At 43.5% G+C, this 11470-nt stretch overlaps 1 long non-coding RNA gene across 1 annotated transcript in view; it reads right to left on the bottom strand.

Moving 5' to 3' along the window:
- LOC118940275 overlaps positions 1-10887 on the bottom strand; it is a 44831-nt gene extending 33944 nt beyond the window's left edge. Inside the window, exon 1 of the long non-coding RNA XR_005036811.1 lies at positions 10545-10887. This is a non-coding gene — a long non-coding RNA (uncharacterized LOC118940275). The remainder of the gene's footprint in view (positions 1-10544) is intronic.
- Positions 10888-11470: the final 583 nt, after the last annotated feature.

Here is an 11470-nt window from a genome sequence, read left to right as displayed (position 1 = left end):
GAGGGAGAGTGAGAGAGATTGAGATAGAGGGAGAGATTGAGATAGAAAGAGAGAGAGAGAGATATGTGGGGGAGGGAGAGTGAGAGAGATTGAGATAGAGAGAGTGAGATAGATTGAGATAGATAGAGAGAGAGAGAGAGATGTGGGGGAGGGAGAGTGAGAGAGATTGAGATAGATAGAGAGAGATAGAGGTGTGGGGGAGGGAGAGTGAGACAGATTGAGATATAGATATTGAGAGAGATTGAGATAGATAGAGAGAGAGATGTGGGGGAGGGAGAGTAAGAGAGATTGAGATAGAGAGTGAGAGAGATTGAGATAGATAGAGATAGATGTAGGGGAGGGAGAGTGAGAGAGATAGAGAGAGAGAGAGAGAGAGAGAGAGAGTGAGAGAGAGAGAGAGTGAGAGAGATTGAGATAGATAGAGATAGATGTAGGGGAGGGAGAGTGAGAGAGATAGAGAGAGAGAGAGTGAGAGAGAGAGAGTGAGAGAGATTGAGATAGAGAGAGAGATTGAGATAGAGAGAGAGAGAGAGAGAGAGAGAGAGAGATCTGACAGGGGAGGTAGAGACAGAGATGCACTTTCTCCTTTACTGTGATAAATATTCCTCACAAAGAGATTCATTATTCACAGAAATGACTACATATATTCCACATTTTTACAAATTGAACCCAGAGGAAAAACTAAAAATACTCATGGGCGAAGGAGCAATGGCTCCTCTTGCAGCCAAATATGTATTTTCCTGCCATAGCCTGAGGGACACTGAATAATAACATCTGCATAGTAAACAGTAACTTACTTATTATTACTATTATTGTGATTACTATAATTATTAATGTTTACTGTAGACTGTTACCATTTTATTGTTATTATTTTTGTATTATTATTTACTACCATTGTTAATTATTATTTTGTTACAATGTATATTGTATACATTGTTGCTTTGGCAATATTGACACAATGTTTTTCATGCCAATAAAGCAGCTTGAATTTGAATTTGAATTTGAGAGAGAGAGAGAGAGGGGGGGGGGGGGGGGAGAGAGAGAGAGAGTGATATTAAAGGCTATTGTTTTTTCTGTTCGTTACTCAACTTGTTGGCTGACAAAAAGTAAATGTGGACAGTTTTTCCAATATCTTCAATGTGCACCTCTGAATTGGATAAGGACGCGTGCAGTTGTGTCCCCAATGTGTCTGTCTTCACTTGTAGCCTCCGAGAAAGACCCACTCTTACAGTGCTATGGCAATAATAACCAAGTCAACATCAAGACAGACAGACAGACAGACAGACAGACAGACAGACAGACAGACAGACAGACAGACAGACAGGTCTATAACCCCTGGCTCAGTGGATTACATTACTCCTGATAATAATGGATCAGACTGGCAGAGCTGTTATTCAACTGAACACAACACACACACACACACACACACACATAAAGAGGCAGCGCTGCTAGCCAGCTGAACACAGCGCTACGCACTAAGTCAGCAAACTGAAGACATGTGCTCTGCTTAGTAAACTACATTGACATACTGCCAAGGCAGAGGCCAGTGCTGCCTGTACACACACATACAATAACACACACACACTCATATATCAAAGAGAGGGATGGACGGGACAGGACAAGAGGCGTCCAATTATACGCTTCAGAGGAAAGAGAGAGAGAGAGAGAGAGAGAGAGAGAGAGAGAGAGAGAGAGACAGAGACAGAGACAGAGACAGAGACAGAGACAGAGACAGAGAGATAGATAGATAGATAGATAGATAGATAGATAGATAGATAGATAGATAGATAGATAGATAGATAGATAGATAGATAGATAGAAAGAGTGGAGAGAGTGAAGGATAGAGAGATGTGAAGGGAGAGAGATGAGAGGTGAAGTGATTATAGAGAAGAGGTGGAGAGGTGTGAAGAGAGAGATGACGATTCCGAGGGTTGCGGATTCCGTGGTTTTTCAATCTCAACCCCAGCAGGAAAACATAGAGAGATCAGCCTTCAGTGATTGGAGGAGAGCATCTATCACACACACACACACACAAACCTTAGTGTGAGACACACACACAAACCTTAGCGTGAGACACACACACAAAGCAGACAGCTTCTACCACCATATGAGCCATTAGTCTGAAGTCATGGCACCAGTGTGTGTGTGTGTGTGTGTGTGTGTGTGTGTGTGTGTGTGTGTGTGTGTGTGTGTGTGTGTGTGTGTGTGTGTGTGTGTGTGTGTGTGTGTGTGTGTGTGTGTGTGTGTGTGTGTGTGTGCATTAGTGATGTGCAGGCTGACTCATAACCCACAGTCCCCGTGGTTATCGGCAGGGAGGATGGGTTCAGGGTCATTAAATATTGTGTTGATGAAGGTGGGTGGCTGGTTGACTGAAGACAAAATAATACCTTCAAAAAATCTAGAAATGCATTATTATTGTGTAAATAATATCTACATTGAGGCTTTTCTTTCATTATTTTAGTCTATCTGGCGTTAAGCAGAGACATCTATAAATCCAGCCAACAAAGTCCTGCATCCCCGGTCCAAAGATCTTTCCGCTGTCTGTAGCCTACAAGCGATTTTCAATATTAACTGTTTAGGGTCGGGTGCAGGGGTCAGATTTTCACTTTAGTCTTTGGGGAAGTTGCGGTCATTAGGGGGGCAAGTAGCCTAGTGGTTAGAGCATTGATATGACCGAGAGAGTTAACTTGTTAGCATTAGCACATCACACATTTTTCTATGGGAAATGCTAACCGTTCCCCGTCTTGGTAATAAATGTGTTTGATCAAGCCAATCTCTCCGTTCTGGAGTCATTTCCTGGAGCTTGTGTTAGCTTGTCGGCTAAATGTGATATGTTATCCTATAGGAAATGCTAACGGTTCCCCGTCTTGGTAATAAGTGTCTTTGAGTGATTTCCCGGAGTGGAGCAGTTACAGCGTCTGGCGTTGATGACATCAGCAGACAGAGTTAATGGGATTTTTTCTGGGAGATAAAATGCTATAGAGAGAGTTTAACCAGGCTCCGCCAATCTGGTCTGTGTGTGTGTGTGCGTGTGTGTGTGTGTGTGTGTGTCAGAAGCGATGTGCTCAGACCAGTATGGGTTGATGTTGATGAAATAAACTGTTGTGTTTATAGACTTGCTTTTAACATGTATATGTACACACACTACAGACACTACACACACTACACACTACACACGCACTACACACTACACACACACACACACACACACACACACACACACACACACACACACACACACACACACACACACACACACACACACACACACACACACACAGAGAGACCACGCCAAACATATAATTACAGCCAGGTCACCAGTGATACAAGTCAGTATTTGATGTCCATCCATGTCAGAGGTCAATGGGAGATGACGTGGAAACCGGTGTCTAGGGGCAACAGTTAACGCTTCAAGACGGTTTCGCTTTTACTAGGATGTTGTGGGCGAGGATGGTGGATGGGTAACCATCTGCCTCTATACATAACACCTGACACACACACACACACACACACACACACACACACACACACACACACACACACACACACACACACACACACACACACACACACACACACACACACACACACATACACACTGCCAAACGTGTAATTCAGGTCTGTACACGTCACTCTCTCACCAACTAGATCTCACAGTCTCATGTCAGAATTAAACGTTCATCCATGTTTCTCAAACTTCAAGTTTCAAAGTTGTTCCAAATGTTACGTTTCAAAGTGTTGAAGGTTTGGTGAATGGTTAGAGTAAGGTAAAGGTTTGGTATGAACACTGAATGGTTAGAGTAAGGTAAAGGTTTGGTATTAACACTGAATGGTTAGAGTAAGGTAAAGGTTTGGTATGAACACTGAATGGTTAGAGTAAGGTAAAGGTTTGGTATTAACACTGAATGGTTAGAGTAAGGTGAAGGTTTGGTATTAACACTGAATGGTTAGAGTAAGGTAAAGGTTTGGTATTAACACTGAATGGTTAGAGTAAGGTAAAGGTTTGGTATGAACACTGAATGGTTAGAGTAAGGTAAAGGTTTGGTATGAACACTGAATGGTTAGAGTAAGGTAAAGGTTTGGTATGAACACTGAATGGTTAGAGTAAGGTAAAGGTTTGGTATGAACACTGAATGGTTAGAGTAAGGTAAAGGTTTGGTATTAACACTGAATGGTTAGAGTAAGGTAAAGGTTTGGTATTAACACTGAATGGTTAGAGTAAGGTAAAGGTTTGGTATGAACACTGAATGGTTAGAGTAAGGTAAAGGTTTGGTATGAACACTGAATGGTTAGAGTAAGGTAAAGGTTTGGTATGAACACTGAATGGTTAGAGTAAGGTAAAGGTTTGGTATTAACACTGAATGGTTAGAGTAAGGTAAAGGTTTGGTATGAACACTGAATGGTTAGAGTAAGGTAAAGGTTTGGTATTAACACTGAATGGTTAGAGTAAGGTAAAGGTTTGGTATTAACACTGAATGGTTAGAGTAAGGTAAAGGTTTGGTATGAACACTGAATGGTTAGAGTAAGGTAACGGTTTGGTATGAACACTGAATGGTTAGAGTAAGGTAAAGGTTTGGTATTAACACTGAATGGTTAGAGTAAGGTAAAGGTTTGGTTTGAACACTGAATGGTTAGAGTAAGGTAAAGGTTTGGTATTAACACTGAATGGTTAGAGTAAGGTAAAGGTTTGGTATTAACACTGAATGGTTAGAGTAAGGTAAAGGTTTGGTATGAACACTGAATGGTTAGAGTAAGGTAAAGGTTTGGTATTAACACTGAATGGTTAGAGTAAGGTAAAGGTTTGGTATGAACACTGAATGGTTAGAGTAAGGTAAAGGTTTGGTATGAACACTGAATGGTTAGAGTAAGGTAAAGGTTTGGTATTAACACTGAATGGTTAGAGTAAGGTAAAGGTTTGGTATGAACACTGAATGGTTAGAGTAAGGTAAAGGTTTGGTATTAACACTGAATGGTTAGAGTAAGGTAAAGGTTTGGTATGAACACTGAATGGTTAGAGTAAGGTAACGGTTTGGTATGAACACTGAATGGTTAGAGTAAGGTAAAGGTTTGGTATTAACACTGAATGGTTAGAGTAAGGTAAAGGTTTGGTTTGAACACTGAATGGTTAGAGTAAGGTAAAGGTTTGGTATTAACACTGAATGGTTAGAGTAAGGTAAAGGTTTGGTATTAACACTGAATGGTTAGAGTAAGGTAAAGGTTTGGTATGAACACTGAATGGTTAGAGTAAGGTAAAGGTTTGGTATGAACACTGAATGGTTAGAGTAAGGTAAAGGTTTGGTATTAACACTGAATGGTTAGAGTAAGGTAAATGTTTGGTATGAACACTGAATGGTTAGAGTAAGGTAAAGGTTTGGTATTAACACTGAATGGTTAGAGTAAGGTAAAGGTTTGGTATGAACACTGAATGGTTAGAGTAAGGTAAAGGTTTGGTATGAACACTGAATGGTTAGAGTAAGGTAAAGGTTTGGTATGAACACTGAATGGTTAGAGTAAGGTAAAGGTTTGGTATTAACACTGAATGGTTAGAGTAAGGTAAAGGTTTGGTATTAACACTGAATGGTTAGAGTAAGGTAAAGGTTTGGTATTAACACTGAATGGTTAGAGTAAGGTAAAGGTTTGGTATGAACACTGAATGGTTAGAGTCAGGTAAAGGTTTGGTATGAACACTGAATGGTTAGAGTAAGGTAAAGGTTTGGTATGAACACTGAATGGTTAGAGTAAGGTAAAGGTTTCGTATAAACACTGAATGGTTAGAGTAAGGTAAAGGTTTGGGAAAGGCTCAAAACAAAAATATCACAAACAACTTTCTGTCTCTGGATTTGAACATCCAACCTTTGCTCCGCCCATCATCCTTCCCCGTCCAACCTTTGCTCCGCCCATCCTCCTTCCCCGTCCAACCTTTGCTCCGCCCATCCTCCTTCCCCGTCCAACCTTTGCTCCGCCCATCCTCCTTCCCCGTCCAACCTTTGCTCCGCCCATCCTCCTTCCCCGTCCAACCATTGCTCCGCCCATCCCCCTTCCCCGTCCAACCTTTGCTCCGCCCATCCTCCTTCCCGTCCAACCTTTGCTCCGCCTATCCTCCTTCCCCGTCCAACCTTTGCTCCGCCCATCCTCCTTCCCCGTCCAACCTTTGCTCCGCCCATCCTCCTTCCCCGTCCAACCTTTGCTCCGCCCATCCTCCTTCCCCGTCCAACCTTTGCTCCGCCCATCCTCCTTCCCCGTCCAACCTTTGCTCCGCCCATCCTCCTTCCCCATCCAACCTTTGCTCCGCCCATACTCCTTCCCCATCCAACCTTTGCTCCGCCCATCCTCCTTCCCCGCCCATCCTCCTTCCCCGTCCATCCTCCTTCCCCTTCCAACCTTTGCTCCGCCCATCCTCCTTCCCCGTCCAACCTTTGCTCCGCCCATCCTCCTTCCCCGTCCAACCTTTGCTCCGCCCATCCTCCTTCCCCGTCCAACCTTTGGTCCGCCCATCCTCCTTCCCCGCCCATCCTCCTTCCCCGTCCATCCTCCTTCCCCGTCCAATCTTTGCTCCGCCCATCCTCCTTCCCCATCCAACCTTTGCTCCGCCCATCCTCCTTCCCTGTCCAACCTTTGCTCCGCCCATCCGCCTTCCCTGTCCAACCTTTGCTCCGCCCATTCGCCTTCCCCGTCCACAACACCCCAGCAAAATACAAAACCTACTTGAAAGTAACAACGCTCACCGTTGCCCCTAGTGACCGGTTTCCAACGTCGTCTCCCGACGTCCTCAGACACGGACGGACGTTGATTACCGACTTGTATCACAGGTGACCTGCCTGCTGTCACACACCTCCTCTGGCTTAGGTACATGTATCACAGGTGACCTGCCTGCTGTCACACACCTCCTCTGGTTTAGGTACATGTATCACAGGTGACCTGCCTGCTGTCACACACCTCCTCTGGCTTAGGTACATGTATCACAGGTGACCTGCCTGCTGTCACACACCTCCTCTGGCTTAGGTTCATGTATCACAGGTGACCTGCCTGCTGTCACACACCTCCTCTGGCTTAGGTTCATGTTAAATGTATCACAGGTGACCTGCCTGCTGTCACACACCTCCTCTGGCTTAGGTACATGTATCACAGGTGACCTGCCTGCTGTCACACACCTCCTCTGGCTTAGGTACATGTTACATGTAATGCGTGTTCAATGAACCATAGATTTAACACCGCACATCCCCCACAAAACAAACAGAATGATTAGAAATAACCGTAAAGGATCAAACTAATGATGTTTTGTCTCTAACCTTTCAGTGACCTGTGGTGAATACCAAGGAAAGAACGTGTGTGTGTGTGTGTGTGTGTGTGTGTGTGTGTGTGTGTGTGTGTGTGTGTGTGTGTGTGTCTGTGTGTGTGTGTGTGTGTGTGTGTGAGTGTCTGTGTGTGTGTGTGTGTCTGTGTGTGTGTGTGTGTGTGTGTCTGTGTGTGTCTGTGTGTGTGTGTGTGTGTGTGTGTGTGTGTGTGTGTGTGTGTGTGTGTGTGTGTGTGTGTGTGTGTGTGTGTGTGTGTGTGTGTGTGTGTGTGTGTGTGTGTGTGTGTGTATGCTACATAACTTAACTCATGCTGGAATCATAAATCAATATTCAATGTAAAAATCTAATGGATTATTCTGCAGTATGGAGGCAATGTGAAACACGCCCAAAAGGATTGTCTGGCTGCCCCCATAGTAGAATCCTTTATGGTTCCAGCCTATGTGGAATGTGTTCTACATGGAACCCAAAATGGTTCTACCTCAAAACTTATAGAGTTACTCAAAGGTTTCACCTATGGGTACAGTACTCTCACACAAACTCTCGCTTTTGCGTGACACACACACACACACACATGAGTACATACACGCTGTCGTTGGCTTAAACACACACACATGACTACATACACGCTGTTGTTGGGTTAAACACACACACACGAATACATACATGCTGTCGTTGGCTTAAACACACACACATGAATATATACACACTGTCTTGGGTTAAATACACACACACACACTAATACCAACACACTGTCATTGGCTTAAATACACACACACACACACTAATACCAACACACTGTCATTGGCTTAAATACACACACACACACACATCCTGTGATATGTGTGTGTGTGTACCACAGAGTTGTTTATGAAACAGACAACTGCATACCAGAGTGAAGTGGACCAGCTAAAACCTCACACGGGGATGAGGGTATAGGGACTGGAATCGCTCTCTCTTTCTCTCTCTTTCTCCATATCTCTCTCTTTCTCTCTCCCTTTCTATTTCTTTCTTTCTCTATCTCTCCGAACACCATGGATCTCTTTCTCTCTCTCTCTTTTCTCTTTTCTCTGTCTGCTGTTCTTATACCTTTCCTGTCATACATTTCTCCCTCTTCCAAAGAGAGACAGAGAGACAGGGGGAGGGAGAGAGAGAAAGGATGATAGAGAGGACGAGAGGAGTGGATGATGGAGAGAAATTAAGAGAGAGAAAGGATGAAAGGAAAGAAAAGAGAGAGTGGTAGAGAATGGGAAGGCGAGAGGGGAAGCAGAAAGAGAGAGAGAAGTCGAGAGGAGAAGGGGTTAGGCTTCTGTACTGCTGATGTGACACAATGCAGGGTGTGTGTGTGTCTGTTTCTGTGTGTGTGCGCATGTGTCATTGTTAGCTCAAGCAGTCCCCCCTCCTCCTTATCTCGGTGCATTTGCATAGTTAGTCACCGGAGCTAAACACAGAGCCGAGGGAGGCTTGTTCTTGGAGAGATAGTAGACGGGCCGCCCGGTGGAAACGGGAGTGGACCCGCGGGACTCACCGCATGTCATTGTGATGGCTCATTTACATGAGTTGTTTATTTCGGTCTTTCTCAGAACGGAAGCCCGTTGGCCGAAAGTCAGAAGTCGCGCGCAACTTCGTTAGGTTATTACACAGTCTACTGCAACTAGACAATAGGTGACGTTCTCTCAGATATATGTAGCATGTTGCTGGATAGAACTAACAGAACAGCGATGAATCTAACGGCTCTTTTGAAAGATTTCAGTTTGTCTTTCAAAGAAAAAACTCCACCCCAAAAACGATACTTTGGTATTTGTTTCATTAGTCGTTGTTGATATAGCCCCAACATATGTTGCTTGTCAACAATCAAGTTTTCAAGATATATAACTTTCAAAATATAGAAATACAGCCGGTATGATGCATTTTGGTTTTTGTAGTTTTTAGGTTTTCCTTGAAGGGTCAAATATTCACTTAATAGTATGACTGTTTCCAAGTTGTCCATAATAAGGCTTTATATGATTAGAAGACTATAGTTATTAGAAGACCGTGCCAGAACTCAAAAAGCATACGACGAAGAGAGAGAGAGAGAGGACGAGATATATATATATATATATAGAGAGAGAGAGAGACAGAGAGGGAGAGGACGAGAGAGATAGAGGACGAGAGACAGAGAAAGAGAGAGAGAGAAAGAGATAGAGACAGAGACAGAGAGAGACACAGAGAGGGAGAGTTATATCGGTGTGCAAGATAATGGGTGTGAGGGGAACCCCGAAGCCACACACACACACACACACACACACACACACAGTTATATAAGAATGGACAGGGGATCGCCATACAGAGCAGATCACTAAAATCCGGTCTGGAATACACGAGGACTCCGGTTCTCATTTTATGCATTTTAGGATCATGATTCAACCTAAGAAGTCTAAATTGTAGTATTATAACCATGGAAACGCACATTAACATTACGCTAATCATAGTTTAATCCAGCAAAGGCAACCAATGTGCGTAAAGTTGCCTTTGCAAACGGGCGGTGTGTAGGCTATACGCTCTGAATGTCCTGTAAAACAGCGAGCTACAGTATAGGCTACAGTATAGGCTACAGTATAGGCTACAGTCTAGGCTATATAATTGAATACAGTATAGGCTACAGTATAGGCTACAGTATAGGCTATAGAATTGGATACAGTATAGGCTACAGTATAGGCTACAGTATAGGCTTCAGTATAGGCTACAGTATAGGCTACAGTATAGGCTATATAATTGGCTACAGTATAGGCTACAGTATAGGCTACAGTATAGGCTACAGTATAGGCTATAGAATTGGCTACAGTATAGGCTACAGTATAGGCTACAGTATAGGCTACAGTATAGGCTACAGTATAGGCTTCAGTATAGGCTACAGTATAGGCTACAGTATAGGCTATATAATTGGCTACAGTATAGGCTACAGTATAGGCTACAGTATAGGCTACAGTATAGGCTATAGAATTGGCTACAGTATAGGCTACAGTATAGGCTACAGTTTAGGCTACAGTATAGGCTACAGTATAAACACAACAGATACCAACAACAGATCAACAGTATTCCTTACTCAACTTCAAAACATCAGCTCTCACTCTCCGGTCACAAACTCACCCAGTCAGATAGCGAGTACTGGGTAATTGAGAGCCGAAGCGGGGATTGAACCAGGGAGTCAGTGCCCCTAGAAAACGTTCCCTAGTCATAGCCTGGAGGGTGAATGAATGTAAAGCACTTTACCTTGACTGCATATTATGAGTTACTGTCGCGTCCCCTGTCACCCCCACGCCGGCGCTCATCCTCCAGCCACAGCCACGGACACAGGTAACATCCACATTACATTAAGTAAAAACAACCGACACACATATCCCCAAACAAGTCCAACAGTCAAAAAGGAAATTCAAAAAAATTAAAGAACGTTAATTTGGATATATTTCGTCCAGGGAGTTCGGTGACTTGTGACTAAAAGAGAGAGTCAATAACTCATTGTAAAGGTTTGTTCGTGATCAAGGTCCGTTAAATGTTTTTTTTTTTTAAATCTTGTCCCAGGAGCGAGACGCACGGAGTTGTACGCGTCGGACGGTTTCCGGTGCTGAAATGAGAAGGGCGAACTGCGCTCGGTGCGGAAAAGAAGAGTCCGTTTTTTTCTGCTCTAGGGTGACGTCGGCAGGTACGCTCCGCGCGGCCTTTGAGGAGCTTCCGAGTGTCCTATAAATTAATAATTTAGTATAGACATGAAATCAAATGACAGTATAAATAAAGTATTGGGTAACTGTGAGGATATATGATATGGGGAGTTGAAGCAGAAAGGGGGAGATACACCCAAACCGTTCAAGATTAACGTTGACATTGGATTTGTGTGCTGAAGAAGTTGGGAAATGCCTTTAAACATGCCAATAGATGCTACAGTGTCTGATTTTGTAATCCAATGACTCTGGGTCAGAAGGCTGCGTGTTCAATCCCGTTTGTTGACACAATTTTATTTTATTTTGGGGTTTAACCCTTTGCCAAACCTTAGAATAAGTGCCTAAACGTAATGTTGTAACTCAATCTTAAACATTAACCATTCAGAATGAGTGTCTTAACGTAACCCTTCACTTCTAAATTTGACGGTTGGAGAAATGGAACGACACAGAGCAGCAGGATAATCAAAAAACGCTTCGAAA

The sequence above is a fragment of the Oncorhynchus mykiss genome, chromosome 17 (assembly GCF_013265735.2).
Source record: "Oncorhynchus mykiss isolate Arlee chromosome 17, USDA_OmykA_1.1, whole genome shotgun sequence".
Taxonomy (NCBI): domain Eukaryota; kingdom Metazoa; phylum Chordata; class Actinopteri; order Salmoniformes; family Salmonidae; genus Oncorhynchus; species Oncorhynchus mykiss.
Note: the sequence above shows the minus strand (reverse complement) of the source record. Positions and strands in the feature narration are given on the sequence as shown.